General features: G+C 35.9%; 1 long non-coding RNA gene across 1 annotated transcript in view; it reads right to left on the reverse strand.

The window, feature by feature from the left end:
* The window catches only part of LOC116285062 (uncharacterized), a 1093935-nt gene that overhangs the window by 236505 nt on the left and 830055 nt on the right, over positions 1 to 27375 (reverse strand). The window contains exon 8 of the long non-coding RNA XR_004194719.2: positions 3474 to 3568. This is a non-coding gene — a long non-coding RNA (uncharacterized lncRNA). The remainder of the gene's footprint in view (positions 1 to 3473; positions 3569 to 27375) is intronic.

Genomic DNA, 27375 nt, shown 5'->3' on the forward strand with positions numbered 1-27375 from the left:
GGTTTACAGCTTCGTAGAAGTTGCCATCTCCTCTGAGTAGTTAAAATAAATAATTCCTTTAGTGTTATTCATTGCCTCCTGCAAGCGATATCTGTGTGTGTGTGCGTGAGAGCAAGATGTACTGTGTCTTCTTACCTTTGATGTTTGGTCTTGTTTGGGTGCTGCTCTTTTGACAAGCTTTCAAAAGCCCCCTACTATGAATGTCGAATTAAGTACCCTTATGAATATGCATGAACATAAACCTCATATACTCATTTTGGTGGCTACTCACTGTGCTGGGTTGCCCTGGAAGCCATTCCAAATGGTTTTGATTTTGCGTCTGAGATTCCTAATGGTGGTAATTATCTGCTGCAGCCATGCAGTACCAAATACGATGCGTGTTAGAGATACTTTAAAAAATAATAATAAAAACGACTGAAGATGCTAATTCCCACATTTTAGTTCCTACAGGGCAATTAGCCTCTAGTAATGATGTTTATATTTATATGCAAATGTTTCAGGAAAAATGAATCTTAACAGAGACTTCATATCAATACCATTGGGAGACGAGAGAATTCCATCTGTCTGTAGAAAATGCCTGCCATTAGCTCTACATGTAGCCTATTTCTGTAATAGAAACTATTTAATCTTAAGTAATTCATTCTTCATTTTGTGTTATTTTCCCTTCCTTCTGTTCTTTTATTAAGACTCTTAACTAATGTACAGTATGTGTTGCTCTTCAGGGCTGACACAAAGGTGCCCTGCCACATTTTCTTCTGAGCATCGTCTGTCGTTTGAATTATTACCTCACATCCTAGCCATTCCTCATTTTGGGATAATAATTGAGGAGCACTTACTTGTTAATATCCTCTGTTTTAGCGATTGCTACAACATGAAAAGATGGAAATACAATGAAGAACCAAAGTTGTGCACTACAGCTGGAGATTTTGACTAGCTCCTGGCTTGTCCATGTGGCAAGTGAAACTTATAGACTTTCCACGAACTCCCTGCTTAATTGGAGTTAGGGAGCAAGCTCAGTCTAGAGCCAGCTTCATAAAGCAACACGCTTTCTACTCCAAGACAATCTCTTAATACACAGGATCTTCTAATAACGGATCATTTTTTCCTGTTCTCCCTTTGTTTCCATCAGACATTTTAAACCATCAATCGGTAATTCAGTTACTGAGCTAAAGTCACTGGATAGACTGCTTGCTTAGCTTAGGTATGTTTTTCTGCCAAGGAATAAAGTGATATCCATTATTTCATTTAGGAAGTATTATTTGTCACATGTTTTAAAGACCAGTCAGGAAGAGTTTCGTTTTAGGTATCAGAAACAGAGTCTCTAAATCCACGACTACAGAAAACATAATTGTTAACCAAGTCTAGAACTCTAGAGGTCTACCCAATATTGTAAAAGCACTTAAGGTTTCAAATTTTGTTTAGAATAATGACAAGAGAAAAAAATGCAAAGAGCAGTATCACAAGAAAACTGTGTCATATTTATAGCACATTTATAGTAGAAATTTCTTTAAGAATAGTAACTTGTAAAGGCACAGTTAGAATTTGGTGAATCTACTAAACCAAGTTCAGGTGTATGTTAATTACCCACAACTTTCCACAGTAAAAGGTGCACCCATTTGACATCTGTGTATACATTTTTCCCCTTTAACCTAGGGTAAACAAGTAAGGAAGCCACCCCAGAATTTCTAAACAAGAGCTAAAATGACACAAATGAACAAAATATTTCAAAACACAGATGCTCATTGTCACTGACAGTCAAAATCTGGAATGAAGGAGTCTGGGAAAGGGCGAAATTCAGCATCCTGCCAGTGGAAAAATCTCATTAGAATCTCTTGAGATTTATCTGTCACTCTGACAGGATAATTTGATTTTAAATTCCATCACTGCTAGCCCTAATTTTTAAAATTAGATTGCAAAAAAGAAAAAGTGACTTCTTTTTCTCCCATATAATGAATAATAGGATACTATGAATCAAAATCAAGGTTGCCATTAATCAGAAATTACAGGGAAAAGATCTGAAAAATTTTAGGGTTTGAGGGAAGCAGAAAAGGTTCCCTCCCTCACTCTCCCACCCCTCGTGGAACCAGAGTAAAGATCAGTTAAAAGAGATTCTTTATGAAGTTTAATTCGGAGCATCAGAAGTTTCTCATCAGTGTAGAATTTCAAGACTTTCCTAAGCCGTCTGGTTTCCTTCAATAGAGCAACACTTATTCAACCCCACGCTGAGCCCATTTAGTGCAGTATTATCATAATTCATTTCTCAATGAGAGTTTTTCAGGCCGTAGACAAAACATGGTAAAATGTCAAACACAGCCTTACTTTCAGGTGTTACAGTTGGTACCTACAGTCACATAAATCTTATAAAAATCCAATCTCTTCTCTTCCCCTTTTTCAATAAAGGGGCAAATAAACAATTTAATGCCAGTGATGGATGCAAGTAATGCCACTTTCAGAAGCTGATCTACTTGAAGATCACTGCCTGCTTTTCCAGCTGTATTTCTGTAAAGCACCTTGGAATCCAGGTTTTCTCAGGCCCACAGTGATAATCAAACTTCTGTCTTGACCAAAATGGAACAGAATGCCGTATCTTGAGAATTGCTTTTTTTTTTTTTTTACATTTTCAGATAACACACTTCAAACACTTTCCAAATATTAACATTTCTAAAGAATGAAGACTTAATGTCAACCTGCTAGTTAGGGAATTGGGTTCGTGAAAGGTGAGCAGAAGTTTTCCATACAAAGTAAGAGAAGTCGGAGGTGACTCTCTTACAGCCTCGTCATAATTTAGCAGAACCAGCTCTGATTGGCTCACCTTCCAACAGAGTTCTCCCTGGTAACACACACTTTCTCTTTAGGGAGCTGTGTTTCTCATGCCCGGGACCTGTCACTCTTTTAAGTCCCATTTCCAAGTTCCTCCCTGCCACATGTCTGCTTCTAGGTAAACGAATTAAGAGACAAACTATCTTCTGTCACTTATTAAAACATCACTGTACCTCCCTAGGAAACAGACCATGTAAGAAACAGCCTCTCCCTTAATTGAAACTTAGAACCAAATGCTTCATACAATTTAGTATTTTTACATTTTGAGACATCCTGGTTCTACTTTCTGAGAGACATCAAAATACTAAAAAAATTAGCGTATTCACATTTTTCAAACGGGATCACACTTTCTACTTGGTAACACAGGCAGATTAAGTCCTTTGATAAAGTATTTTAATATTTAATATGTATATGCATTCATAGCATTCATTTCTATATATACATATGTATACATGCACATGCATATGTGTCTGTATTGTATGTCAAATCTCAAAGAGTCACTAGCTTCACCACTGAACTGAGAATTAAGGAAATTTGAATCAGAAACGTGAATTCACTTTACTCCCATTTATCAAGGAAACTCCAACAGTAATTATTTTAAATGATAGCTTTGTATATTGTTCAGATTTTAGAAGCTTAAGGAAAGCACTTACCTTACAAAGGTGAGATTCCTCTCCCATACGTGTGATCTCTCAGGACACCTTCCTGATTCTTCCTAAGCGGTGTGGCTTTAATAGCAGCTTCCCACCTGTTGCAAAATTAGAATTGGGATTTTTTTTTTAATACAGAAAAATAATCACTTTGTTCAAGTTTTATATTCGTGTAATCAATAAACTTGTAAAAAATGTCAATACATACACACAGGATTTGGGGTGTTAAATCATCCACCATGACCTTTTATTTTTTTCTGGACAACTGTCTAGAAAATATGGCAACTGTCATACATAATAAAACACAAATGATGGAAAAGTGATATGAAAAAATTGCATTGAGATAGATACTCTTAAGGGCCCTCATCAGAGATGTTCAGCTCTTGTCTTCAGGAAAAAAACTCCTCAAAGATTTCACCTTCACCCTGAACGTAGCTGTGACAAGCCGGTCAAGGTCCACTGAATCCAATTAGAGCAGTTTTCTGGGAAAGGAATTGTGATTCTTGACAATATTAGGGCAAAATACTGCAAGCTGTTTTAACTTCAAGGAGGGCAGTGGTAGCTACACTCATCTTTAGTCTGTGGCTTAAAACTGTGTCGGCAAGCCGTGGCAGAAACAGAGTATTTGTCAAGCTTTACTGGATCCAGCCATTGGTTGTTCTGCCCTGGAAGGCTGTCATTTGTTTATATTCTGTTGCATAAAATCAGGAGAATGTTTAGGGGCTAGAAAAATTGAGAGCAGTGGACAGAGAAGTCAATGTTGTCTGTCCTAAGTGAATAGAGGGCTGATGTTCTGTGAATCTTACAGGAAAGGACTCACAAGATTCACCAACTCAGAGACCTGAGAGTTACCAGTTCTTCTTCACTCTGTCAGCTCTTCAATAGCCCCTGACAAATCCATCTCCTGAAAGTCTCCTTGTGTGTCCCTCCTATTACACATCTCCTGCCGTTTGCCCCATTATCTGACTGTGCACCACAGCAAACTCCTTCTGAGTAGTCACCGTCACCCAGTTCACTCTGCACTCGGCCAGAAGCTTCTTCCTCAAACACACATATAAACGTGCCGACCTGTGACTTATTTCACATCCAGAGTTCTTCATTCTGAGACCCTCAAGGAAAAATAGACTATCCTTCACGATCTGACTTTCGCCTCTTTTGAAGATTCATCTTTTGAATGCCTCTACCCTTTCCCAGTTTATTTTGAGCTCCAGCAATACCACGCTTTATGGCGTCTACAAACTCATACTGCAAGGACGGTTCGTTCTGCCTTTTAAACCACCTAGAAAAGTTCCATTTGTTTTTCTAAGATCTGCTCTGAGATGTTACCTTCTCAGACACCTTCCCCCGCTTTGCCTCCTGACAGCGTAAGCACCCTTTCCTCCAAGACGCCTCTATAGCTGGTGCTTAGCGTACTCGTCTGGTTACATGTCTAGAGTGCCCCCTTGAACGTGAGTCTTTTGGTCTAAGTCCCATATATCATTCATCTTCAGTTCTGAAGTGCTGAGCACAGTGCCTGATCTATCAAGGAAATGCATCTCGAATTGAGTCCAAAGACCTTTCCTTTTTCCTTTTCCATATACTAATGAAGATAAAAACGTCTCAAGTCAATACTGAGCATCCCCAGTGCTTAAAGATCTTTTGAACTCTAATTCAAGTGGAGGGTAGTAGATGGCTGATGAGAACCTAGTGTTTTGATTCTGCAATTGCACCCAATATGTTTCCAGGTGATGGATTCTATTGCCTTACCTTCATCATACTGGAGTCCCCCCCTAAATGCTCAGATTAATCTCCAAAGGGAGTTTTGTGTTCTCTAAAAGTGCCTTAAAAAAGTTATTGGAGTATAGTCCTCAGTTTTACCTGAATTCCTGCCATTCAACAGATAATCTGTCAAGGCTGCACACGGCCTAATGGACTATGATTAACTGACTGCCATGGATGATACTTTTAGCAATTCCTGGGGCGTTGAAGGAAAAAGGAGAAAGAAAAGGAACAGAGAGAGAAAAAAAGACTGCTTTATTCCTGAACATCCAATGGCCACCCATCTGTACGTAGGTAAGCTCAATGAATACATTTCGTCCTCCCTGGATTTAATCTCCACAGGTACTGCTGGATAGATATTTGTTCCCATCAGGTTAATATTTTCACAGCTAATATTTGGTAAATAAAATCAATGCAACATCTGTGCTGGGTTTTGTTTGTCCACATTAAAGGAGGCCGGATGGGATGGAGTGAATCGCATAATTATACCGGTCCCTTCGCCTGCTCTCCCATGCTGGACATGAAGCTGTAGTATCAGTATAAACCGCGTCTGATCAACATGCAGGAGGAATGCAAAGGCACTTGCAGGTTTTTCTAATGCTCTTTTCTACCTTTCGAAATTGAGTGGCTTCCTCTAATCCTCCTGAAACTTCACACCTCACACCCCTTCAAAGCCCAGTGCTCACACATGGTAGCATTCGAGGAGAGATTATTAAAGACCCCCATCGGAACTGTGGCCTATTCATTTTCCGTGTAAACCGTGGGGTTCCTGTGCAGACAGGGATGTGCCAACACAGACCCAGACAGCTGCTGCACTAAAGCTGCTCCGAGTGCAGGTGGGGAAACAGCTTGTGATATTAACAAGACTAGATCCTTCTCGTGGCTTTCTATAGCCTTTATTTAAAATACAGAAAAACGCTTTCAAAGACTTATTTATAACTGTATCAAGCACAGATTGCACCAACATTATGCTGCAATGAGCACATGTGTTATTCATACTGATATTAAGTATTTTTCTTTTTGGAAATAGCCAAAAGGAAAAAAAGAATGTTTCCTGGGGATGATTTCAGATAGGAGCTACTAAAACCCTATCAGCAAAGCTAACGTGGGTGAAAATAGCTCTTTCAAAATTTCTTAAAAATCATGAAAACAAATAAACAAAAAGATTCGGTGTAAACAGTGAAATTGAGACGTAAGAAACAAAAATTTTTAGACAAAGGTTTTACAGATACCACAGCTGTCACATGCTTTTTTTTTCTCCTTCATATAAAGATCATAATTAAATTAAATGAAATATTCCACATCACTATATACATACATTTTAACTTCTTTTTTTAACTCAGTAACCCTTAGCAGAGTTCTTAATATTAAATATACTCATTTTTTCCCCTGAAGTTTTATTAATCTCCTACTGTGTGTCACAGTTAAGTATTAGGACCCACATAAAAATGTCCAAGCTATGTCATTGGCTTTAAGGAACACACACCTCTTTGGGAAAACACAAACATTCATTAAGTGTCAATGAGAATTAAAAGTGGCAATAATAATAGTTATGGGCCAAAAAATGCAGACTCAGCCATGCAATAGGTATGTAATTTTCAGAAATTTACTTAAAGTCTCTGGCCTCAGTTTACTTATCTTTAAAATGAAGGTCAAAATACAGTCTATCTTAAGGGCTTTCCTGAGAAATAAAGGAGCATTTAAAAATGATCAGCCATAGAGTAAGCACTCAGGAAATAGGAGTTGTTATGATCCTATAGTAATTTATATAAGTTGGGCTTATCTGGGAAAGACACTGACTATGGAACTACACAGAATAAAATGACTTTTTTGCACTCAGAGCACTGGAAATATTTGATGTAATAATAAGGGGAGAGAAGACATCTCAGGTTGAGGGACAATATTGAGCAAAGTTATGAAACTATGAATAAGCAAAAGACGTGTTTTATAAAGTGACAAGAGTCATAGGAGATATATTTGAAAGGGAGGAATGAATGCGTAGAAAATCTGGATGCTACACTGGTAAATGGTTATCAAAGAGAGACATAAATGGATAGAGTGAAGGACAAAACTCAGAAGACTTCCTCTAGCATTTTTACTCAATCATTTTCACCCTTGAGTCATTTTCAGATTTTTTTTTTAAGTTTCAAATTTCTGCTGAAGTTACGATTTTATTTGACTTTCCAGTGATATTCACTCCCAGCTCAAAACTGTAAGTTGCCCACCTTGCTCCACTGTATGCACATATTCACATTGCTGTAAGTCAGTTGAATTTCCATAATATTCCCATTTTCCTACAACTTGACCTTTATTCCTTTTTCTTAAAAAATGCATTTTAAATTTTGGTCATTCCAAGCATCTCAAATGTCTATGTTAGCATAATCATACACAAGCACACATACCCCCCCCTCTCTCAGGTTTAACTTCAAAGGGAATTTTGATTTACTGTTGGGTATTTACTGGTTTTACAGTCTTGGGCAACCATTTATTCGCTTTGAGTGTCAGTTTTCTCAGTTACAGAAAAACTAGAAATAATGCCTGCTTTATCAGCAAGGAACAATGAAGGTAACAGGAAACAGACCAAAGCCATGAAGTTAGTATGAAATATGAAATAAATATTGCTATTATTTTATTATTCTTAATATTATGCTTTTAGAACAATCTTCACAAAAATCTTTCAATATATCCATAGTAGTCGAAAATGATTGCTGAAATGTTTTTTAAATGGAGAGCAAAGCCAATTGAAGTCATATCCTTACAGAAAACTCATCTCACCATCAGGAAACATTAACACAGTCTACTCTTACAAATAAAGGAGAAACGATTGTTTCAATACATATTTTGGGTTTTTTTTGTTTCAATGTTGGCGCCAAGTATTTTCAAGGTGAAAAAGCTAACTTAAAAATTACAGTGGGATTATATTAATAAAATTTAAAATTGGGTTACATAATTCAAAATTTAAAAATTTTGAATGAGAGAAAATTTTAAAAAAATCTAGAATTGGAATTATCAATGTTTATCCTTTATTACATGTGTTTTTATCAAATAATCATCTGACTGTAAATATTAGAATTAAAAATAAAGCTTTTCACTTTTGATTTTAGACCCCCATATTATCATGTCCCTTATGCAAAATCATATTATTTTTTACAGTATAAGACCCAACACATATTATGTAGATAGCGATAAACTTAAATAAATACGCTGTTTTCTACAAATGAAATATTAAGAGGTGAATTGCTTGCCTAGAGAATAAATAAAATACTCTTCAGATAATAAAACCAAAAAATACTTTAGAACAGGCTTTATGTCTTCTAATTTTTTTTTGCTAACAATAAAGAGAAAAGATAGAACAGGTTTCATTATTTTCCACTGAGAGGAATAAAGTGCTCAGTAGTTGTTTTTTTTTTCCCAAATAGTGAAACAATTCCATATAAAATATTTAAGGAAAATATGCTTGACTTGAAAAATAAAAGGAAACTGGAATGCTATAAAATTTTAAAAAATGGTAAAATATTTACTAAAGCTTTGGGTATTCCTGAATATCACAAACTTCTGGAAACATATACAAGGAGATATTATAGTAACTGAATTAGAGTAATTAGGCACCAAATTGATGTATTTTCCACTTTTCTCTAGCATATGAATTTGTATCATGTGCATTACAACAGTAATAAAATTACTTTACCATGTGGCATTGCACAAGGAAATAGAACAATGAAAAGGTACTATCCAACTGTTAAAGATTACAAAGATTGCTAATATTGCATGCTCTTTGTTTAAAGATTTCTATCACTGTCTAAATTGACATAGCCTTTAAAATGCACTTACATTTTGAACTAGCATTCTAAATCTATTAATTTCATGACTGGACATACTCAAATATATAAATATATATGATAAGGATGTTCAAGACTGTTTACAGACTTACTGTCTAAAATGACCAACAATTTAGAAGACATTCAAATGTCAATCAGTAAAAAAATGTGTTAAAAATTTCCCACTACAAAAAAATGCCATACAACCAGGTAAATTAATCCCATATCCAAGATGTATGGTTAAGAAAAAAGAAAGTTACAGAGATGTATAACTATTTATTAATAATTATTTAACTATATATGAATATATGTTATTATAAATAACAGAAAATTCCGCAACAAACCAAATTGTGAACACATTCTCTCTCAAAAATGAGATTATATAGGACTTTATTTCCTAGATTATATATTTTGTATTGCTGACTCTTTTCTCAGAAGGTAAAAAGAAAAGTTAAACAAAGCGTCCTTCAAATAGTATTGCATCTGTAATTACTCTAATACCCTAGATTTTGCTTCATTCATTCCAGACCATGCATAGAGTACTTGGGGGAAAATGATTAATTTGTTTACAGAAATCACTTCATTTGTCTTCCCAAAGAATTAGGAGGAAAGTACATAACAAATGTTTAACGTTTTGCCTGTGGGTTTAGACCTAAAAATAATAAATAAGAAAGAAGAATGAAAATAATGAAATTACTGTCTAAGAGGGTGCTATACTTAGTCTCTTAGAAAAGGGAGAACAGATAGTGAATGATGCTAAAACAGTTAACAAACAGACCCTCGCCCCCACAATCCCTGGTCTGCCTTTCCCTTTTCAGCATCTAAGTAACCTAATATAAAATGTAAGAATCGTATTACATATCAGATTAATGCAGAACGTGGCAGGAAGTGCAGACAAGTGGCTGTTTTAGAAATGAATAGAGTTCATGAAGTATTTAATAAGTATTGATCCTGATTCACCAGGGGGTAAGCTACACTCTGCTACTAAGTTAAGCGCTTCTGAAAGCTGCATCCGCTGTGGGGTCAGCAGTTCAGCTAATAGCCAGTCATGAGCTATTGGCTCAACACCCTTCATGAAATCAAGGCAGGGCTTCTCCCCAGTTCTCCCTCCCTGGCTACGGACTCCATTTGGGAATTGAAAGGATTCTGTTTTTGAATACAGGACATGGGTGGGAGGTCATCGTTGACAGCGGCTGAGTAACGGTGTGGAAAATAAACCTCTCATTTGCTGTGGCCATCAACAGGGGAAATTGGAGGATATTTTCTGCTGCTGTTTTAAAACCCTCAAAAAACCACTTAAGTCATTTCATAAAGTTCGATTTCTTCCTGGATTTTTTTCTTTTCTTTCTCTCATCTCTTCTTTTTCTATCTTTCTCTTCCTCCCTCTCTCTCTCATTATTTCTAGTTTTTATTACAGCATCACAGAAACTAGCAAGAGTCTACAAGGAAGATCTTAGGGACAATGCTACTTCTTTTGCTGAATTTTTAAACTGTGTGCTTATAAGTCAGTCTCTTTGGACCTTACTTTTCCATCTGGGCTTTGAAGCTTATCAGACTCAAAAGCTGCCTGAGCAGGAAATGAACGGAAAAGGGTGATTTAATATCTCATGCTTCAGAATGTTTCATAAAAGAATTAGCTAATGTATTAGCAGCTTTATAGTCCAACTCTTCGTTCCCTCTCTCCTTCATCCTGGGCTTCCAGACTGGCACATCTAACAGAAAACTTGAAACTCAGAAACCATTTTTAAATTGAAGAGAGTAAAATACCTTTTTTTTTTTTTACGCTATAGATAATGTAAGTACTGCCTGGAAGCAGTCCTTAGTCTTGAAAAAGCCTTGTCTTTGTTTCATCATGTGAAACGAAACCAATGTGCTTACCAGATCAGAAGAAACACTCTTAACCCCCGTGGTTTCATGTATTTAGTATCTGTATAGAATATTCTCCTAAAACTTGATACTTTATTAAGCTAGCTGGATGGCATAGAAATTATTTTTTAAGTAAAACCTGTATTAATATGGGAGAGTTTAAATGTAACACAGGATGAACCATCTTATGGCCATTACTTCACTGAGGGAGTTCGAATTCAGGTTAATCTGCCTAATGTCTCAAAGGCGGATGGGTCACAGTCCCAATCATCCTCTCCATTTTTGATGTGGTCAAGATGAGGAATAGAAACCACCTGGTGTTTTCAAGGAGCAGATCCAGAAAAGGAGCTCCTGTTTCTCAGTCGCCGTCCAGTGTTCTCTGTGCCTGAAATGAATACTGAACACCAAACTACGTTGCTTCATTTCAAGTTTACAATGGAGCTGACAAATTATATACTGATAAAGAATCTTAAGTTCTGAAATATCTTTAAACAATGATATCCTCCACATTATGCCTTTTTTTGTCTTTTATTTGGGGTTGTGATTTCCTTTGAAAGCAGTCCCCTCCCTAGGTATGGCTTAGCAGCTAAAATGGGAGTGCTCTCAGAGGGTCAGTTTGCATTTCACTGTGAATATTGTTTATTTGTATATTAACATGTTCCTAGTGATGTGTATAAAAACGTTATGAACTATATATTTTTTTAAATGTGCATATCTTTATAGATTTTCCCTCTAGTTCTGGCTAACAGAATTCTTTTACCCTCACTCAGGCATCAGTCATCCCTTTAAAAGCCCGATGAAAATTCTGGTAAATTTTCAAAAATTATGCATTGATGAAAAACATTGAAAACAAGTCAGAAATCGAATCCAGTTGCCACAGGCAGACATTGTGTAAGCAAGCTAATAAAATACTCTCCTCACATTTATGTACAACTAGTGTTTCCACAAAAACCCCCAAAGGTATTTTTCAGCAATGTAACAAATATATTTTAAGTATATATACTTATATTAAATACATTTAATATATATTGGATAATAAGAAGGGAAATTATCAAACACTATTTTTCACAAAAAGGCACTGAATTTATCCTCTAAAAATTAAGGCTGTGAAGAACTAGTACAAATATTGGCATTTCTATCTGCAAAATGAAGTTTAAAAAAATCAGAATTTTCTCTATGACAGAAAATTTAAAATTCAGAAATAACCAGAAAGGAGAACAAAGAAAGGAGTGTATATAACTGATCAGGGACAACTTATTTCTTGTCAGATAAAATACATCTATACTCCACACCAAGTCAGAAAAATAATTTTTGACAGATTTAAAACTTCTCATGGTAATTATTAGGTAATGAAAACTGAATAGATGCTGAGAAGAGAAAATGAGAAGAGGGTGCAGGAACCCAGGCGGCAGAGGTGTTTTTGCTATAACATCATCAAAGATCCAGGGAAGGGATGTATCTCTTTGGCTCCCTAACTTTGAAGCTCTTGGCGAGACACAGACCAAAGCATGGGTGTAACAGTGGATTTGAGCTGCGATAAGGAGCCAGCTGCATATGAACTTCTGACAGGCACTTAGCACAGGTCGCTTTGAGGCTGCTTATCACAGAGATGATGCCCAGCCCTAAGTAATGGAGGGAAGTTAAACTGCCCTGAACAGAGAGCAATTTAAATGTTTTTTACACCAAGTATTTTCCGTTTTGCTAAGACATCCAAGAGAGTGTCCAAAAATTCCATATTATAAAGTGTTTTTCCAAAAGTTTTCCCTTAAATAATCACTGTCTTCTTTGCAATTCTCTGTAAAATCTTATATTAAAAGGGCATAATATCAATTTTTATGTTTTGAACAACAAAACACAATGCCCAAGATGAAACATTGGCCTAAAATGATGCCAATAAGTGAAAAATTTTGATACGTTTAGGGGTCATCCGATAGAACTGGTTTAAAGAAAAAGATCCAGATTTATTTAATGTAGAGTTGGTAATTTTTTTTTTATAAAGACGTGACCTCACCATTGCAAGGCTAGATACTGGTATTAATAATTTTTCGGGCAAGATGTATCAATGTGTAATATATTAACTGGCTACACTTAAATATTTGGGGATCATGAAAATAAACATCCAGGACAAAGTAAGCAAACAAAGGAACAAACAAATGAACAACTAACACTGGTCCATATATTTTGCAAATGAATATTGTGGCTCATAATAAAATTCCCAAGGAGTAGCAACCTATGTAGATTAAAATGTACATCTATCTTAAAGACCTTGGACAGCAGTGAAAATGAGATGCTTAGGAACTACCTAGATGGAAAAAAAAATGTGGCTTTAGTGATAATAAAAGAGAGTAACAGCAAAGATATAAGTCAAATTTTTGAACTATTACTTGAAGCAATGGATGATTAAAACTCAATATCTTCCTATTGATCTATTATATTTGATAACACTGTTGAATGTGTATCATTCCATGCGCATCTTCATTTAATAAATTGATATTTTAAGTGGAGCTTTGACTACTTTAGCTGCATTCCCAAGAGTTCATGTGTTCTAGTTGATGAGCACCCAAAAGCAAACAGTGAGAATCCAGGATAAAGTAAATCAGTATTTTTTTTGATACTTGAGAACATTACATCTTTCTACAATTTGAGATGAGAAAAGGTAATCCAAAGATAATACACATCAGAAAATTGTGTGTAAAAATTAAATTACAGTATAATAAATAACCAGAGCTAATTGCAAGGGTAAACAGGAGGCTTCAGGTTTTGGTGCTATTTCAATTCCTGATTTGGCTGCAGGTTACACAGATGTCTTCCCTTTGTGAAAGCACTTGAAGCTGTGTTGTTATGATTTGTGTATATCTCAGTATTATGTGTCATCCAATAATAGGGTGGCTTTTCTGAAACAAGAGGATGGCTTTTCTGAAAATGAAAATACTGATATTAATATTGCTATATAATAATAGCAACATTAATAAAATTTTTAAAAAGAAAAAGGAGATTCAATGGAAAATTAAAATGATAAAACAGTAAATCAGGACTATCTATATTATAAACTTGTAATTTGATAACTATGATATTAAGACTTCCTTCAAAAAAATAAGTAAAGGAAATACTCCCAGAAGAGAGTATTTTTTGGAAGACCACAATATTGGATATTTTATAACCTTTGAAAGTGAAAAATACTACAAATTAAACAGCAATGAATACTACTTATAATTTTCAAGTCAGAAAAAAAATGTTAACTGTGCCCAATGTTGGCTAAGTTGGTTTGAGGGCAGTAGGCAATATGCTCCCATGATGCATTCAGAATGAACTGCTTGAATATCACTGGAGAATTTTTCAACAAAACATTCATAGCTTTTTACCAGTATTCCTAGACCTTACTAGTATTCCTTTTTCTTGTGAAAATATTTCAAAACATGCGGCTATCTTTACTAACATACTTAGTTTAGCACCCTAAACTTTGTCAACTATAAATTTCAAAAATGGAAAAATATTTAAAGACATGTCAACTAAATAAAGTAATAGGAAGCTATTAATACTATAAACACTATATAATGTTATGTAAAATTATATATATGCATACTTTTATATTCTATGCACCAAGACGATAAATAAAAATTATTTACTTTATGAAAGCATGGAAGGGTGGAACATTTAATTCTTTAATAGATTTGCAACAGTGTTGGTATAACATGAAATTTGCCAACACAACTTTAAAGAAGCTTTTTATATAAATTTACAAAACAAAATGGAAAACCTGTTTTTTAGTAAGATGTATTTGGGTTTGGTTTTTTTTTAATACAATATTTGATTCTGTGCATTTTTAGCAGCCATTTATCACTTAACAATATGTCTGGAAAGTATCTCCATTTCATGCATATATAAATACGTATGTGTGTATGAGTATACATTTTTTATTTGTTTTAACCACAACAAAAGTATCCCACAATGTAGATTTACAACTAATCATTTGTTCAGTAAAATGGTTAGGCTCACTAGAATTTTTTTAAATTCCTATTGCAAAACAAAGCTATAATGAAAGTCTTTGTTCACGACTCTTTATGAACAAATGCTTTCTAGGCTGGAAACCAAGAGTTACATTGTCTGATTATCAACAGTTTTAATACTGAGTTAATGTACATTGCACTTTGAAAGGCAGCCCTTTCTTGAATAAAAAGAGAATTTACATCCAACAAATTCATTGAAATGAATGTGTATATATATATGTGTGTGTGTGTATGTATAAATATATACAATCTGATGGATAGATTAAAATCTCACTGTTTTAATTTGCACTTCTGATTATGTATAAGATTACATATGTGTATTTTATGCAAATTTCTCAATGATAGCTATTCTATGGGTTTAGAAATCATTTTTTCCTGCTAAAATACACATAACATCAAATTTACCATTTTAGCATTTTTAAGTATACAGTTCAGTAGTGATAAGTACGTTCACATTATTGGCAATCGTCACCACCATGTGTCTTTTTCAATTTCCCACACTGAAACCTGTACCCATTAAACTAGAACTGTCCTTTCCCCACCACTACCCCTCCAGCCCCTGAGAACCACCATCCTACTTTCTGTCTCTATGAATTTGATTTCTCTAGATACCTGAGTAGGAAAAACCTATAGTTCTTCTGTGTTCTCACACTGCTACCAAACTCACAGCACTCTGACACCAGCCACTGATTACTCCCCCACTAAGTGATTCTCTGCAACACCAGCTGAGGATCCTACAACTTAACCTACTTCTGACACGGTCTGCCTGGAGGTAACATCTAACCCCACAAGTTAAGGATTCAATCCTACAAGACTGCTCCCACCCCACTTCAGATGCCAATTGCAAGTCCAAGTTGTCACCTACGCTTCTGATCTATTAGCTATGAAGCTGGGGTTGCCATGACCACCTCCTCAGATTCAATTAATTTGCTAGAACAGAATTCAGGGCAACATTTCCATTTACCAGTTTACGAAAGGATTTGATAAAGGATACAGATGAACATCCAGGTGGAAGAGATGCACTGAGCAAGGTATTAGGGAAGGGGCATGGTCTCTCCATGCCCTGTGTCCTCTCTGGGTGCACCACTCTCCCAGCACCTCCATGCATTCAGCCACCCTAAAGCTCTAGGAAATCCAGCCTTTGGTGAATTTTATGTCGGCTTCATCAGGAAGGCATAATCAATTACTAACTCCATTTCCAGGCCCTCTTCCATCTCTAGAAAATGGGTGGAGGAGCTGAAAATTCCAAGCTTCTTTCTGGCGACCAGCCCCAATATAGCAACCAACCCAGAGTCACCTCGGTAGAACAAAAGACACTCCTATCACCCAAGAAATTCAAAAGGATTTAGGAGCTCAGTGTCACCCTTTTTAGAATCTCTGCACCAGAAAATGGGGAAAAAGACCAATATGTATATTTTCTATTATTTCACAATATCTTATCTAAGTGGAACCATACAATATTTATCTTTATATATTTTGCTTACTTCACTTAACATTATGTTTTAAAGATTCATACAAGTTGTAGCATGTGTCAGAATGTTCTTCCCTTTTTAAGGCTAAATTATATTCCATTGTATGTATATATTTTGTTTACCCATTAATGTGTAGATAAGACACTTGGGTTGTTTTCTTCTTTTAACTACTGTGAATAATACTGCTATGAACATGGTGTAAAGTATCTGTTCAAGTCTCTGCTTTTAGTTCTTTGAGGGTATGTACTCAGAAATAGAATTTCTGGAACATATGCTCTTATTTTTTGAGGAGCTTCTCCCAGCACTGCACAGGGATTCCAATTTCTCCACATCCTAACCGAGCCTTGCTATTTTTTTTAACTTATTTGTTTTGCTTCTGTTTTTTTTTTTTTAACAAATGTGTCTTGATTTTTATAACATCCACCCAAAACAGGTGTGATAGTGTTCTTTAACGCCTATAAGGTTTTAATTTTTAACTCCATTAAGTTTTCCTTTTGTTGACTGTGTATTTGGTTTCACATCCAAGAAATCATTACCAAATCCAATGTCATGAAGTTCTCTCTTATATTTTCTTCTAAGAGTTTATAGTTTTAACTCTTTAGATCGTTGACCATTTTGACTGAATTTTTATAAGGTAAGGGTCCAACTTCACTCTTTTTCGTGTGAACACCCAGTTTTCCCAGTGCCCTTTGTTGAAAAACTGTCATTTCCACATGGAATGGTCTTGGTGCCCTTGTTGAAAACCATTTGACCACATATATGAGCGCATATTACTAGGCACCCTACTTTATTCCAGAACTCTACATATCTGCCTTTATGCCCGTACCATATTGTTTTGATTACTGCAGCTTCGTACTTCAGTTTGGACATCAGGAAATGTGAGACTTCCAACATTATTCTTTAGGAATCTCATATTCCATTTATGTGTATTATTATAAAATTCCTGGAGTCTTAAACCCTCTACTTTTTAACACAGTGATTTGAACAGAGCTGATTCTTTATAAATCATTGTCAAGGGTCTGGCTAACTTACTAGATTTCCTCTCGAATTTAATTTCAAAATTAATTCTTAATTCCACCTTCCTATTTCCCATATTACATTCTTTAATTAAATGTCTTAATTTTATCTTTTACATTTCACAAATTTTTTCAGCTATCTGATAGCACCAATTGTGTTATTTTGTGATGTAAAAAAAATTTTTTTTTTAAAAAGACATGGATATTGTGAATTAAGGCTCATTTGTTACACCTGTATTTAACGTATCATCATCTGTGGGGTAAGTTCAATCGAGTATTTATAATGATACTAGGAAAAAATTAAGGCTGAAAAAAACAGAACATTAAGTTACAAAGTTAAAATCCCCAGCAGGGAGGAGTTAAAATATATAAGGCAAGGAAGAAGAGAGTATTTTTAGCTGAGTTTTAAAGAGAGTTAATGGGATGGAGACTCCTGGAAGGCTGCTCTAGATGGCAGATGGCCGATGGCAAGAGCTACTGAGCCGTCCTGATACGGTCCTGGCTGTGACATTAGTTGAAGGAGTTGGGACTGGAGGAGAAGCTGCGAAAGAGTAGTGATACCAGAGTTTGACGTGGTTTCAAAAGTGCGTCTATGAAAGTTACATAAAATTCTATCATGCTATCAATAAAAAGCAAAGCCCTCCTGATACGTCCCCATGTGGAGAACAATTATCCAAAAAGGGGTTATTTTATACAGTGTGTCAGAAATGATAAAATATTATTACCAGCTGACCTCACTGTGTGCTTACTGTGTTTGAGGGGCAGGACCAGTGACTCTCTACGTACTTCCTTCTCAGCTAGGAAACGGTGGAGGTGGACGGACACCCAGGTCTGCCTCTGTCCAAAGACAGTGCTCCTGGCCTTTCTGCTCTGTCACCTCCCTCAGCTCTTTGCTGCCATTGCAACAAAGAAGACAGCAAGGACTCGTTTCTTTTATCTGTATTTTTCAAGTTTTTCTTATTTTTTTTTTCTATTTTTAAAGTTAATAGGAACAGGCTGCTCCTACTGGTCTCAGGAGTCTACCCAGGGAACGTACAGAAAGAAAAATAAAGGGCGAAATAAACATTTGACTGCACTTCAGGACAATATAACTGAAAACATTCCAGGCCCAACAGTTTTCTGGTCTTCAAAAACTTATGTGTGAAAAGGGAATTTTAGAGTGAGATTTTGTTCCTGTAAAGAACTAAGGAGCTATGCTTTCTTTTTAAGGTATATTCTATTTTCAAATGTTCTTTTTCTCTAAATATGAATACATATAGTTTATTATTAGGAAATAACATTCAAGAGAAATGATCATTCAGGGGTTTTCCCGTGTTACTCTCATTGTTTCTGACTCCCGCCTTCCCTAGTCAGACAATGGTCTGTCTTGTTAGGTGTGTGTGTAACAGTCACTAGGAGCTGTCATTGCACACGGCTCTGCTCTCTGCTGTGGGAGTGCAGACTCTAACAATAGTTTCTGACCCTATAATTGAGTTGAGAGTCTCAGACATAAATAAAAGAAAGATAAATTGCTAAATGTACGGTGCAAATGATAAATTCTTTGAATCTTGAGTGGTGAAAAAAATCACTGTGTATTTCTTCTCTCTGATGCCTAAAATTTGGGGAGGCATCTGTGTGTGTGTGTGTGTGTGTGTTGGTGATAAATTATATATTTTGCTAGGAGTTCAGGAACTCTGTGCAGTCACTACTTACATATAACTGACAACTAGTACTGGGAATTCTAAACAACATGTATCTCAGAATGTGGACCTCTTTTCTTGCTAAACTCTGTCATTTTTATTTTTCGCTTTTCTTCCTTAAATTAGATTTTGGAAAATATTCTTAACCTTACTTTCTTAATATAGACTAGATTTTCTCTACTCACATATGACATGAAGATAAGAAATAAGATGTAAGATAATTTTTAAAACAAGATAGCTTTGAATAGAAAATGGAAATATGTTTCTATTCAACAATCACATTGATTTATTCTAAGCTTATTTTCAAGCGGATTGTCACGCCCACACGTTACATAATTATTAGCCGTCCTTTACTGAATTAAGCTCCATTATAGAGTTTCTCTAGGGTCTGTTCAGGCAGTATTCCTTTTTCTGCTTCGTGACAGCCAAGATTGACATAGTGGAGGCCACTGCTTGATTAAAATAAATGGTAGTCAGTGTATATAAAATGTGAATGTCAGCATGAGCACTTCTGTGGATATTTTAAAAATATATAATCTCTCAAAGTTGAAAGTATAAAACGTTTATAGTTCATACCCTTTTCAGAGTGGAAACAAGTTATAATTTGTTAGATTTTTTTTTCCCCTAATGGCAGAGCAGATTAGGCAGGTCAAAACCAAATCTGAGAGTCCATGTGATTTATTTGGCTGTATCCTGAGAGCAACCTCATCAGACCTACTCCCACCCCACTATGTAGAGTCAGTTCAGACACAGAAATCAGGGCATTCATCTTAGTATCAAGACCCAAATGGGAACTGACACTAACAAGACAAATATCCTTGATCAAGCCATACTTTTATGGGTCTTGGTTTTGTCTCTTATAAAATAAGGGTCCTAGATTATATAATATGTAAGAACCCTATGAACTCACACATTCAGGGATTTCCCTGGGCAATTACTTTGAGGAAGTAAGTTCACTGCTGAAGCATAAGATGGAAGATGAACAGAGTAGGAATAAAACAAAAATTTAATGCCATGCTCTATCATCCAAGTTTGTTAAAGCAAGCGTGCTATGTTCTAAAAACAAACAAACAGAAAAGTTTCAGAAAAGAAAATAAATTCAGATTTAAAGTTCTTGGGACTATTTTTAAGTGTCAGATGATTTACATAGATTTTAAAGTATTACTGAATACTAATGATATTGGTGGCGTTCTAGATATAAAACTGAAGCTACGCAAAGCACATTCTTGGGTAATAGATATTGTGGCATATGCTACAACATGGATGAACATTATGTTGAGACAAAGCTGTCATGAAAGACAAATACTATGTGATCCCAATCATAGGAGATATTGAGAGCAGTCCAAATCACAGAGACAGCAAGCAGAATATTAGTTTCCAGGAGCTGTGAGAGGGGAGCGGGCAGCTAGTGTTAGCGTAGCATTTCAGTTTTACAAGATGAATAGAGTTACACAGATGGGTGGTGGTGATGACTGCATACTGTTAGGAACACCACTGAACTGTGTGCTTAAAAACAATCACGATGGTGCATTTTATGTTACATGTATTTTACCACAATAAGAAACTTCTTTTAAAAAACAGAATGGAAATACATCCCCCAATGCTAAAAACAAACAAACAAAACAAAACAATTTTTGAATAACTTGATTAAGGTAGTAATGCGAAAGGAAAAGGAGGAAATCAACAAATGCATTCAGTGACTGTTTACTGAGTGCTTACTATTCACCTGAATTAGCTTTGAAAGCAGTGGGGAGAAGATTAAAAAAACAGCAAGATCTCATTTCTCCAGCAAATGACATTCTAGTGGGAAAGATAGAGAATAATAAAGTCAAATAGGTAATTTTATCGTTTTCTTTATTGATCTTATTGAGGATGTACTGGCATTTTTTATTATAATTGTCTGTTTTCAGGGATGTATAATTTTAAGTGGGTTTGGGACCTGGTTTGCACCTTTTTCAAGTAGATTAATATTTCTTTCAGTTTAGTTTTCCTTCATTGCTCAATGCTATTTTAAAACTAACTACCTAAAATTTGTTTTCTAAAGGAAGATATAAAGTATATTTCTATCCATCTTGCCTTTAATATATAGCTAATACATATCACTTAATAATGTTACAAATAAAATATACTTACAGAATATATTCTGTAACATCTCACAAAACATGCAACTACCACATACTTCAATGGAATGTTTAAAAGCATGGGCTTGAATTTTAGTTCTGGCATTTCTTAACTATATGAATTTGGGCTTTTAACGTAAAATCTCTATACCATAGCTTCTTAACTCTTCAGTGTTTTCACTCCACAAAGTCATTCCATAGATTACATGAGGTCATGCACATAACCCGCTAGAACCACACACAAAACTTGGCTACTGTCTTTATTAGTAATAATGCTACAGTTAAAATTCCTATGGAATTCTAATCTTTCTTTCTAAGGAAATTTCTTAATAAAAGGCAAAAATCTCCTTATCTTTCTTTCCAACTTAGTGTATGTGTGAAAAGCTGGTCGTTTGAAGGTTTAATTTCCCATCAAACCACTCTCCTTGTTTAAGTGCAACAAGACTAATACGCTTTGTGGAGTTCCCTGTTTCTAAATTCAGTTTAATACCAATGACTGTTGCTTTCCCACTATTTTGAAGACTCAGAAGTAGGTGGTTTCAGGGGATGAAAAGATGAACAAGCCACAGTTACTTTGTTGAGGGAGCATCAAATGTAGTGGAAGAGCTCAAATGTCTCCAAATAACTACATTAGAAAACATAATGTGATAAATTCAACTACAGAACGACACAGAACCTCAGGGCACATAGAGAAACGTGCTCAAGGCATATGAGGCTGACAGACAAACGCTGGAGTAGCCCTTCCCATTTGAAAATGACTGAGACTGGCTGTGTGTTGAAACAGCACTAACCCCCTCTCCAACCAAAAAAAAGATAATGTTGAAATCTTAACCTTCAGATCTCAGAATGGGACCTTATTTGGAAATAAGATCTTTACTCAAGTATTAAGTTACGGTCAACAGAATGGGCTCTAATCGAATACAGTTAGAGTCCTTATAAAAGGAGAAATGTGGACATGGAGACAAACGTGCACAGAAAGAGACAACATGAAGAAACAGGGGAAGGATGCCCAGGTGACCAGAGTGATGCACCAGACCAGAATGATGGCCAGCAGACACCAGAAGCTAGAAGAGAGGAGGACGGATTCTCCCCTACAGCCCTTAGGGAGTTCAGGGCCCTGCTGACACCTTGACTTTGGACCTCTAGCCTCCAGGACTGTCAGACAATACATTTCTGTTGTTTTAAGTAACCCCGTTTTCATCATTTGTCAGTGCAGCCCTAGGAAACTACTGGAAGTGGTTAACTCAACCTGATACTAAAGAAACAGAAAAGGAGCAGGCACCAGGCAGGGACTTAGCACTACTGACCATATTCTAATTCTATTAAAATCTTAGGTTAAGTCCTTTTAAAGAATTTGACTTGTGAAAGTGAAGGACTGCCCAAGCCCGCTTAACATAAGGCTGTTTTCATGTATGCCATTTAAAAAGCGTCTACCAGCTACACTAATATTCCTTCTACAAATCAAAGTATCTACTACTTATCTGCTTTTTTGCTTTCCCCCCAAACAAACAACAAAACAACTTCTCATATTTGTAGTGCTGTACAGATGGTAGGCTTTGAAAATTATTTTTTGTTAATTAGCCCATAAAAATACCATAAATTATACTTTTTTTTCCCCAAACGAGCAAATGTTTGCCCCAACTCAACTATGTTGTTAAAACTCAATAAGATAATGAGCATTAAAATGTTTAGAAATGTTTAGTAAAGCACTAGGGACGTGTATAAAGTATTATGACTACTGAGCTGTTTAATACGTGAAATTTAAAAATACTCTTTAAAATATATATTCCCTTTAAATGTTGACCATGTCTTTACAAAGGTATTTGACTTGAAAAGGAAATCATTATTAAGATTTACTTGCGTGATTTATCTCTATGTGTATCTATTTATCACTAAAGAAACCTTGCATTACTTGCAGAAGGGATTTATTCTGACATGGGAAAAAAAAAAGATGACTAAAAGTGTGAAAGGCTAAGACTCAGAGAAAATCAGGATGCAAATGCAACTAAGTCCAAACTCATTATTCTTTACGTGGAAATCTTTTCTTAGACTGACCTGTGTTTGGTATCAATCACATCTCAAAAAATGGAGTAAAAGCAAAACAAAAATAACCTAGGAGAGGAACATTAGGGTATACTGATTTTGTTTCTTTGACTAGATAAGAGTTGGAGATGCCTACGTTCCACTTTCTGGATTATTTATTCCAATTTGATTCCATGAGTATAAGGTACAAATTCTTCCCTAGATCAGGTATTTGAGAGAATTACTAGTAAAACTTGACATTATCCATTATTAACTGGACTAGCTGGAAAGACCTGGAATTATTCTTTCTTTCTTTCTTTCTTTTTTAATATAAAAACCCAGTTACTTTTAATTCATGGTAGAAACTTTGAATCCTGGTCTCTTGGAACTCTGGAATCAGCCTGATAATCATCTCTCAACTCCTTATCTTCTTCTTGTTCTAATTTATCACTTCCAAAAATGCAACCACCTCCTTAATATTTCTAAAAACAACTAGTTTAGCCATCACTAATAATTACGTCTCTATCCACCCCCCTTGTACATGCTCCCTTTCTCTGTGTTCAATTCTCTTTCCAAGAAAATCTAACGTGAAACCCTTTCTTCTGATAGCAGAGCACCCTTTAGACCAGGTAGCCTCTAGTCTCCAGTCCTCAGATTCCTGGCTAAGGAAAGAGGGTTGACATATTTTGGGATTCCCATTGTCAATTCTAGATAATCATGCAAAATTATGCTAGAAATAATAAGGTAAATCATGGCAGGATATCATCAGTTTGCTTAAAACTATTTTCTTCCAAAACCTGTTTCTTTCTTGTTTCTATTCCTTAAAGGAAAAATACATACTTTAATGACTAAGACTGAGATATTCTTTTTTTTTTTTTCTAGTGACTCTGGATGATATACACTGTATTTAATTTTCAGGAAAAAGGGAAAGTAGTAGTTAAAAGAAAAAGTAAGAAAAGGATTTAGGGAAAATTTCTATTATTAATATATTTCTGACAAAGAAAATTGGGGGTGAGAAATTTTTATCCAAATCTGTTGAATGGGGTTCAAAGAATTTGTTTCATTTCTATGGTAGGTAGGCTGACTCTACGCCAATCTTGATCTTGCAACATCTGGTCTGATGTAAGCCATGTGAACACTCAATGTAGCAGGAAAAAATGTATTTGTGTGTATAATTTACATGCTGTTTTAGTCATCGCATAATGTTTTTTATTTATAACAAGTTTTCTTTGAGACCTAGGTCTACCATAGATAGATAAAATAGAGAAAGAGATACACTGATATAAAGCAATGCTATCTTCTCAAACACATACCTCATAAGCTCTAAGAAGTAATACTTACGTAATTATTCAGTGTCCTGTTGAGTAGGTCTCCAAGTATACACTGGAGTTTGTTTAGGAAAATAAAAGATATATCTAATAGCCACCAAAACAACCCAAAAAGTAAACTAATTTAGAACCACCACACTTATTTTTGGTGTGAAAGTAGGAAATTAATCGCCAAGCTGGCATCCTACACAGTTATTGAACGAAGGAATCTTGACGATTCGTATGTATCTCCCAAATGCATCTGAGATGATTAAGATGTGTAGCTAAGTAGATAGTATTTCTCATATTCGCAATGTATTAAACTTACTGTTTCCTGGATGAAATGAACAGTGTACCAGTGACAGTTATCAAATAAACTAGAACTATTTGCCAGCCATCGGTCTATGTGCATGATACATGGTTATCTATTAGCCATTACAAATAGTCCCAGGAGGTGGCATTTCTTCCCATCGGTTTGTTTCCATTTATACAAATGGTAGGAGTTGAGTTATCAACACAGACAAACAACAGCAACAAACATTATTCCGAACAGGAAGGAAACAGGCGTAAGTGGTGGCGAGCCCTGCCCCAGATCACAGAGTTCAGTTCCTATCTAATAATGGCCACCTTGGTACCGTTTCTCCAGGTGTTTCAGCACTGCAGAAACTTAAGGAAAAGCATCCAAACATGACGGAACGTAACTAGGGACAAAGTAAGGCTTGACACTGAAGGGAGAAAGAACTGGGGAGAGGGCGGAAGAACAGGTCAAAAAAATGAAAGCATGCCTTGTGCATCCTGCAAGCGAGTAACAACTGGAGCGAGTGGGCTTTTTACTTTTGTTCAATTTAAAGACGTAGCTGTCCTTCAGGAGCACGCTCGTGAAGTACTCCCACTCTGTGACCTCTCCAAGTCCCTTCTATCTCAGGCAGTCTCTGGTTCTATAATGACTGCTGCTACAAATAATATTAGTAGACAGATAAGAAACAGACGGGGTAAAAGAAGGGAAATCACCCCAACAGCGATAACAGAAGGTGGAATTAAGTCATTGCTACACATGGCAGCTCTGCCTTTCGAGACATCACTTCTGCAAAGCTCCTAAGAGAAAAGGGGATTTTAAAAAATGTTTTGTATTAATTAAATTCCATATTGCATCAACTCATCATCCAGTGTATTATGATCATATTAAGGGAAACAATTTGCCATTCAAGAACTCGCTAACGATCTCAATAGCAGTGGTTTCTTAGAAACAGACCTCTGGATGGTGAATAACCACAGGCACGTGCTGCTTGGGAACAGAAGATTTTTCATTTCCCCCCACTAGTCTGAATAGCCAGTCGATTTATTTAGGAACAAAAGCACAACATTCAATATCTTATGAAAGACACCTACAGAAAACCCTTCAAAAACGAATGATTTCTAGGTATAATTTGAAAGATATGTTGAAGGACTAAACCAGAGTATAAAATCGGCCACTTTATCAATTCGTACTAGTGGTTAGCCATGAAAATTTAATGGAATAGTAGGAGGAAGAAAGAAGGTGAAATGTCTTTAGGGAATAAAAAGTCTTTGTGGAAGAAAAACTGTGTTTAAATCCTCAAGGGCAGAGGTAGGGGAGTACTGCATGCAGGGGTGTGGAAGTGTGTACCCCCTGTATGTGAACCAGTGATCTGTACAACGCAGATAAATAAGAGTACAGATAAATAAGAGTAATTATTATTTTACTCATAATTTATATTCTAATACAGAAAATTCACTTCAGTCGCCTTGGATCCTACACAGGTAGCAATACTGAGTGACATGTGTCCAAGGGAGAATCAAAGGGACCATGCATATCTGAGCACCGCTTTATGACAGTGTTTATGTTGTCACAGTTTTTAGGGCTGACCCCTCACTGTTACCACAGTGGTTAAGAACAGAATCTCTGGAGTTACACTAGCTGTGTTTAAAACTCCACACCCCTGAGCCTCCTTACTTTAGCATAGTAGCTATGTCTGTATTACACTAATGGACTTACTGTTCACCAATGAGGGGAGAAAGATACAATTACAACATTCAACGAGCTTCTAGTGGACTCTAGGCACTTTTCCAGACCCCTGTGACTGTCTCTATAAATACACACACACACATACACACTTAATACCATAAAAATATAGATTATGACCATGTTGGTATAAAAAGAGTATATTAACATGTTAAGACATTTTAATCAACCTAAAAGTTCATTTTTCCTTCTGGTTAAAAAAAAAAAGAGAGAGAGAGAACATTTTTGCAAGTCCTAGGTACTCCACCCACTGTACTTAATGGACAAGTCAGCCCTACTTGTCCCCACTTCAGACATTCAAGGCCTTGGGCCATGTACCCAACTCTCTAGGCCTCAGCTTTGCCTTCTGTAAAATGGGAGGAGAGTAACAGTACCTATTTCATTGAGATGTTCTGATAGTTGAATTACATAATCCATCTTGGAAGATGGAGGGGGCACAGGTTGGGGCAGGGGTGGGGACTGATGGGGAAGGAAGTGTGGGAAGGAAACTTGATAGGCAGCATTGGGAAGGGGAACAGAATGGTCTCAGAAAGGCTGAAATTTCTAAGCACACCAAGCCTTGCCTCTTGGCTCAGTAACTATGTTTTGTCCATTTATATGCTATTTTTTTTAATCTAATTCATCAATCTTCCATTGAGTTAAATAAAAGTTCATTTAAGTAACTTACTGACTCCATACATTCTGTCTTAGTACATTTTATCAAACGACCCCCAGAAAAGCACAGCTATCGACGTGTGATTTACAGAAAGGGTTTGTAGTAAAAGAAGGTAATCATGGGTGTGAGGGAGATTAGTTGGGG

This window comes from Vicugna pacos, chromosome 22 (genome assembly GCF_048564905.1).
Source record: "Vicugna pacos chromosome 22, VicPac4, whole genome shotgun sequence".
Taxonomy (NCBI): Eukaryota; Metazoa; Chordata; class Mammalia; order Artiodactyla; family Camelidae; genus Vicugna; species Vicugna pacos.